The 7,965-nt window shown below is 35.5% G+C and overlaps 1 pseudogene; it reads left to right on the forward strand.

Annotated features, from left to right (window-relative positions):
- Window positions 1–2,313: 2,313 nt before the first annotated feature.
- LOC123231561 lies at window positions 2,314–2,686 on the forward strand (annotated as a pseudogene).
- Window positions 2,687–7,965: the final 5,279 nt, after the last annotated feature.

Here is a 7,965-nt window from a genome sequence, read left to right on the forward strand (position 1 = left end):
CCCTCCATGCTAGCTCACTAAGCTGTACATACTTCTTACCTGCTCTAGTGTGGCACTGGGACAAAGACTTCATTTTAATGCACAGGTTTCTGTCTCATAACCGTTCAAAACAGCTTATTTTTATGCTGACCTCTGCTGAATCATCATGGCATGCATTACATTCATGCTAAAGGCAGAGGTTACATCAATGGTATGACTGGACCAAGATACAGGATCCAGACATACTGGACAATTTACTTGAATTGGATAGCACTTTATTACTGACATCGCCTCTGTAAAACAGTGTTGTATAAGGGGGCCACTCACAAAGCTAAGGGTCTTCGGTTGCTAACCAGAGTTTGGCTTTATTGTGAGACTGGCCCTCTCTCAATAAACCTATTTCTTTTTGACTTGAAGACTTAGTTTTTGCTTTTTGTTGTCTTGGCTAATAATTTTTTGTCACACTCTCCAAACAGAAATTATGCACCAAAGATAAGGAAACTTCAACTATTTTCATGGTCTAGGGTGGAATCTAAGAATCTAAAACAAGATAAAAAAAAATTTTTAAACAAAACCAAGTAAGTGATGCTCATTCACCCTGAACTTACTCAACACCCCTACTCCATCTCCCATGCTACCAGCAGCAAAGTTGCACTAGCAGACCCAAGGCCATGACATAAGCTTTCATTAAAACCTACCCCTATACCCTTATTTGCCCTCCCTCCTCCGAAAGCTATAGAGTCTCTAGCTCCAGGCTGTCGAAGTTTTCTTGGGCATCTACAGTCAACTTGGCCACAGCCCATGAGGAGCAAAAGTCTACCAGAGCCTTCAGCCTGGCAGTACCAATGCTGCAAAAATCTGAACTTCTGATAGCTCTGAACTTGCAGTGCCAAAAAAAAAAAAAAAAAACAAACCCTGAGCTGCCAGTGCTGGGCCAAAGAACTAGGAAATAGAAGGAATAAGACAGGTAACTAAGACAGGACACTATGTATATGAAGAGTTGTGCCTGAGGGAAGAACATGGCATCCAGTTGGAGCCAACTGAGGCAGAGGCCTATGCTGGTGAATTACGTGTAGCCCAGCATGGTAGGAGGCTGAGAGCCTTTGAGATTCAGCACACAATAAGAGGGAAGGTTGTCAGAAATGAGCAATAGGGAAAATACAAGAGGGTAGGGAGAGAAATGCTGAAAGTACCAAAGATTCCATGAAGAAATTTTAAAGACCTTAAACATAAACAGGAAAAATAGTGGCAACAGAAAGAAATATGGCCTCCAGATCTAGTGAATGGATCCAGGCATCTTTGAATAAATACTACAAAAAGAAAGAAAATGACTCCATGCTTGATGAGACAGTGAACCCTGTGGAAATTGTGGAAAATGTGAAACCACAATATGTTCAAAAGACAAATGAGAATCATGAAAACAGAACTGATGTCCTGCACAGACAAAATAAAAAGTAGAAGAGAAAAACTTGAATCTGCAATGTCAAGCCTTACCAAAGAAATGAAAGACAGAACAATAAATCAGGAATGTGAATACATAAGTGAAAGATAATCTAAAGGAAGAGAGGCAAAAAAAAAATAGTAGAAGAAAATATACATATTATTCAAGCAAAACATATGGATCTTGAAGATAGGAAGCACAGAGACAGTCCAAGGATCAGAGGTCCCCCAGAAGAACATAACAGGACAAAAAACCTTAATACCATAATAAAGGAAATAATAGAAGGGAACTATTTAGAACTTCTGAATATAGAAAATGAAATTCCAGTTGAAGGAATTCACAGATCACCTCCAGGGGGTAAAAAATCCATGAACTCCAAGCACATAGTGGTCAAATTTAACAATTCAAAAACAAGTTCTGCAAACCATCCAGAGAAATACCTTCAAATTCAAAGAAAAGGACATTTGAATAATGCAAGACTATTCTACACCCACTAGAAAAAGGAGGAGGGGGTGAAATAATGTGTTCCAAAAGGCACAAGAGCCTAGAATGCAGCTCAGAGTGGTCCACATTTCAAATCTGAGCCTAACCATATAGGATGAAATATGGCCATCCAATAAAAAAAATGAAAACATTTTTTAGAAAGAAAACCAGAACTGAAGAAATTATTTGCACCTCAAACACCTCAAACAACAGTAAGGCAGGAGTGAATAAATATAGACAGCAACAGAAGCAGAATGACTATAGAAAGACCAGTAAGAGATACCTTTCTAAATGTACACAAGAATACAGGGGTAAGACAGAAAATCTGGGAGAGACATCAGTGAACAGGTATACAGAGAACATTATGGTCAAAACCTAGTGACAGCTTTTCCCACCTGGTCCAGGGCAGGATGGCTCCCGCAAAGAAAGATGGAGAGAAAAAGAAGGGACATTCTGCTATCAATAAGGTGGTGTCCAGAGAATATACCATCAATATTCATAAGCAGATCCATGGAGTAGGCTTCAAAAAGCAAGTTCCCCAGGCTCTAAAGGAAATTTGCAAATTTGCCATGAAAGAAATGGGAACTCCTGTTGTACGCATTGACACCAGACTCAACAAAGCTGTTTGGGCCAAAGGAATAAGGAATGTCCTGTACTGTATCTGAGTGTGTCTATCCAGAAAACGCAATGAAGATGAAGACTCGCCAAACAAGCTATATACTTTGGTTACTTACATGCACTACTTTCAAAAGCTTACAGACAGTCAATGTGGATGAAAACTAAATTGAACTTCATTTAAATAAAGTTTTAAAGTGTAAAAAAAAAAAACCTAGTGATACTCTGCCTATACATGAAGGAAGGCTTCTTTTATGAGACTATATCCAATATGGAAGGGTACATGTAAGAGGTGAGGGGATACAGTGAGTAGGAGGAGAGAAAAGACTAAGTGATGCACCAGGTCAATTCAAGGGCTAGAAATAAAGGGAAAGTGAACTCTGGTCTCAGAAAGAGAAAACCCTACAAGGGAGTGGATGGGGAAGAATGAACAAACTGAAAAGAGAAGGAAAGGAAAGGAGGCATTACTTTGAAGGTGAAAGGGGTTTCCACTGATGATGCTCTGCCTTCACAGGAAGGGAAATGAGGACTTCACAGTGGATGAGACCTAGGGGTTTTGGTGCCTGAAAAAGTCTACTTGTCCTGGGCATAGGAGGTAGTTGGAACCTAGTGAGAGAAACTGGAACCTGGAGAAATAGAAGAACATGGATCCAGGGAATAGATTCCCAGGGAAATATAGAAAGGGGGGATCAACAAGAAAAGGTATAGAGGGGGCAGCTGGGTAGCTCAGTGGAGTGAGAGCCACGCCTAGAGACAGAAGGTCCTAGGTTCAAACCCGGCCTCAGTCACTTCCCAGCTGTGTGACCCTGGGCAAGTCACTTGACCCCCATTGCCCACCCTTACCAATCTTCCACCTATGAGACAATACACTGAAGTACAAGGGTTTAAAAAAAAAAAGAAAGAAAGAAAAAATATAGATCACTGGGAGTTAGGGGTGTGAAGGGATACTTTATCATGAGGAGCTGTCCTCTCTGGCACCTGCAATAATGGCATTGTTTCAAGGTCCTGGTACAATTGAAAAGAGGAATACACAGTACTTTAAGACTGTTGCAGAAAGCATCTAGAGGGCAGAGCCTAGAATGGAAGGGAGCAATTAGGTAGCTCAGTAAATTGAGAACCTTGCCTAGAGACTGGGTTCAAATCTGGCCTCAGACACTTCCTGGCTGTGTGACCCTGAGGAAATAACTTAAACCCCATTGCCTAGCCCTTACCACTCCCCTGCCTTGGAATCAAATCACAGTATCGATTCTAAGATGAATGGTAAAGATTGTTTTTAAAAGAATGGATACCTTAGAAACTTTGATTGTATGAATGTAGAGAAAATAGAGAGAACAGATATAATTATGGTAATCAGGATCCATGAATAAGAAGATAAACTTTTTGAAAAAGTTGCAAAAGGATAAAAATTTTAAAACTAAGGAACAAGACTAGTTAAAAAGGAACAGAGTAAAGGGGAATCTACCTGACTAAAAGGGAAAAAAGAAGGGGTAAAAAAAATAGAAAAAAATAGAAGAGAATAATAAACAAAATCCTAAAGGTAAAGGTATAACAAATGAGAAAAGGGGATCTAGGATGAGGGGAAAGGTGCCAGTGGGAATGAGACCACCCTAAAAAAAAAAAGATTAAAGTAATTGAAGGACCATAATGGTATGTTTACAACAGAATAGGAGAAATGATAACATGAAAAAAAACTATTTAGAGATAGATGGAAGAAACTTATCTTTAAATGTCAATGAATTCAACAATACAATAAAATGAAAGTGATGGATTAGATAAAAAAAACAAACTCTACAATTTGTTTCTTGTAAGAAACATTTAAAAAACAAAAGCATATGCAAAGCAAAACAGAGGGAATAGGGGAAATTTTACTATGTTTCAAATGGATTAAAAAAGCAAGAGTTGCCATCATGTTAACAGATAGGGGAGGGGGGAAGGGGAGGAAGCCCTCAAAAAGTAAAAAAGGATAAACAACAAAAAGAATCTTATGCTGAAAGGAACCATAAACAACAAACAAACCAGTACAAAATTTACCTGCTCTAAATGTGGAAGCAGGCAAATTCACAAAGAAAACATAGATGATAACATATTATGATAGGAGACTTCAATATTCTTCTAGCCCTTTTGTATAAATCTAACAGAAAGATAAACAAGAGGGAAAATATGGAACAGAACAAATTTCTAGAGAAATAAGTTAAAATATTTATGGTGTCTTCTAAGTGGAATAGTAAAACAATGTGCTTCCTTCTCTGCACCATATGGAACTTTTACATAATTGACACCGTACCAGGCCAGAGATAGTGTAAACAAATGGTTAAAAGGCAGAAATACAATCAATACATCTTTTTCAGACTGTGATGCAATAAGAATATAAATTGGATCAGGGATCACAAACAAAAGGTATAGACCAAAATGGAGAGTTTACCATGAAATCTTAAGTAATGAGTGAGCTAAAGAACAAATCATAGAAACAATTCATAACTATGTAAAGCAAAAATGGTAATGATGAAAAAACATATAAAAATTTCTAGTATGCAGCAAAAGCAATTCTCAGAGGGAAAATCATATGCTTACAATCATACATTAACAAAATAGAAGATTAAAGAACTGAATGTACATTTTTTAAAATTAGAGAATTAACAAATAAACCTGTATAAAAGGGGAGATATTAAAAATTAGAGAGGAAATGAATAAATTGGAAACAAAAAATAAAAATGAAAAAACTAAAAGCTTATGTTTGAAAATACTTATTAAATTGATAAGCTTTTAGCTAATCTGATTAAAAAGAAGAAAGAAAATTAAATAAAATAGCAAATGAGCAAGTAAAATTGCAGCAAAATTGGAAGAAATAAAAAGAATAATCAAAACATTATGTACAGCTAGCAAAGCTGAGAACACAAGAAATAGAAAAATACCTTAAAAATATAAAATATCTAAACTATTAGAACAGATAGAAATTTTAATTCAATCTCAAAAAAGAGAAAATAGATAAAGTCATAAAGGAGCTACCAAAGGGGATAAAAACCTACTGGACCTGATATATTCAAAGAATTCTATCAAACTTTTAAAAAACAGGTAGTACCTACACTTCTCTACTTGTTCCCAAAAAAATAAAAATAAAGCAACTTAAGAGAATATTTTTATGAGAAAAATATAGTCCTAATACTTAAACTGGAGAAAGATCAAACATGGAAAGAAAACTATAGGACAATAGCATTAATGAACATTGACTCAAAAATTTTAAACAAAATTTGATCAAATAGATTATATCAATTTATTTATGATCAAGTGGAATTTATACCAGGGATGCAAGGATACTTCAAAATTAGGGAAACAAGTAACATAACTAATCATATTAAAATTCAAAACATCCCATACTACATGATCATCTCAATAAATGCAGAAAAAGCCTTTGCAAAAGTACAATGCTGCTTTACGCTAAAAACCTTACAAAGTATAATCATAGAATAATCTTTTCTTCATATCATAAAAAAGAATCTCTTTATTCAATGGAGATTCACTAGAACCTTCTCCAATAATTGCAAGAGTGAAGCATGGTTCTGAGGGATTTATGGAAAAGAATGCTACCCACATTCAGAGGAAGAACTGCAGGAGTAGAAACACAGAAGAAGGGCAACTGCTTGAACACATGGGTTGAGGCAGACATGATTGGGGATGTAGTCTGGAAACTACCACACCAATGCAACTATCAACAATTTGGAAATAGGTCTTGAACAATGACACATGTTAAAATCAGTGGAAATGCGCAGTGGCTATGGGTGGGGGGGAGGTCAGGGGGTGAAGGGGAAAGTAAGAGCATGAATCATGTAACCATGTTAACTTTTCTAAAAAAATAAATATTTTTTAAAAAAAGAGTGAAGCATGGATGTCTATTCTCCTGACTATCATTTGATATAGTAGTGGAATGTCAGTAATAGCAATAAGAAAAGAGAAAGGAATTCAAGGAATAAAGATATATAAAAAGAAGATAAAAACTGTCCCTTTTTGTTGATCAGATGGCTTATTTGGAAAATCCCAGGGGATCAGGAAAGATAGTAATTGAGAAAATTAATAGCTTTAACAAAGCTGTAGACTACAAAATAAATCCTCAAAAATCAGTACCACAGGAATTTATAAGTAAATAAGAGATGGAGAGCATTGTGAGATGTAAAATGGATACTTTTGAGTACATTAAACTGCAAAGTTTTTGTACAAATGTTGCCAAGATTAGAAGGAAAGCAGAAAATTGGGGGTGGGGTGGAATTTTCATTCTCAGTTTCTTAGATAGGGGTCTCATATTGAAAATATGTAGAGGACTTTGTCAAATTTTTATGGTAATAAGATCCATCCCCCAACTGACAAATGAGCAAAAGATATGAACAGATAATTTTTGGGTAAATAAATCAAAGCCATATATATATACATGAAAAAAAATGCCCTAAATTACCACAGATTAGGGAAATGCAAACCAAGACAATTCTGAACTATTACCTCATGTCCATCAGATTGACTAAAATAACAAAAGGACAAAAAGACAAATGTTGGAAGGTATGTGGAAAAGTGGGGACACTAATACACTGTTGGTAGAACTGTCCATTGCTCCATCCATTTTGGAGAGCAATTTGGAATTAGGCCCAGAGAGCTATAAAACCTGTATATCTTTAGATTCAACAATACTTTACCAGGTTCATTTCCCAAGGAAATCAGGGCGAAAGCAAAAGAATCTCTATGTTCCTAAATATACATAGTAGCTCTCTTTGTGGTGGCAAAGAATTGGAAATCAAAGTGATATTTGTAATATTGTGATAGAATACTACTGCATTGTAAGAAATAATGAACATTATTTTTTAATTGGAAAAAACTACATGAGATAATGAGAAGTAAAACAAATAGAACCAAGAGAACATCATATAGAGCTTTAGATTTAATACTTGAAGAATAATATGATGAACTGGGAAATGGAAACAGAAAAGACATAATCTATATATTTTGCCAGATAATATGCCTTCTTATTGTATGTGGAGGGGAAGGAAATGCTGAATAAATAAGTAAACAAAATATTTCTTTAAAAAGCAATAGCATTTCTTTATAATGATAACCAAATAGAAGAAGCAACAAAAGAAAAGGAAATCCCACTACAAATTACTATAAAATGCAAAAAATATCTGGGGATCAACTTCCCAAAGCACACAAAAGACTTCAAATAAAATCACTCCTTTAAAAAATTAAATAATGACCTAAATAACTGGAGAAATATTCAGCCATCAAAACTATCTGGTATTGGCTAAACTAAAGAGAGAGATCAGTGAAACAGACTAGACAAGGGAGATTCAGAAGCAATAGAACTCAATGATCCATTTGTTGATAAAGTGTAAAACACAAGTTACCTAGGTATAAAAAATTCTGGGAAAACTCAAAAGACATCTGGCAAAAATGGTTTAGAAAAATAT

The sequence above is a fragment of the Gracilinanus agilis genome, chromosome 1 (genome assembly GCF_016433145.1).
Source record: "Gracilinanus agilis isolate LMUSP501 chromosome 1, AgileGrace, whole genome shotgun sequence".
In the NCBI taxonomy this organism is placed as follows: Eukaryota; Metazoa; Chordata; class Mammalia; order Didelphimorphia; family Didelphidae; genus Gracilinanus; species Gracilinanus agilis.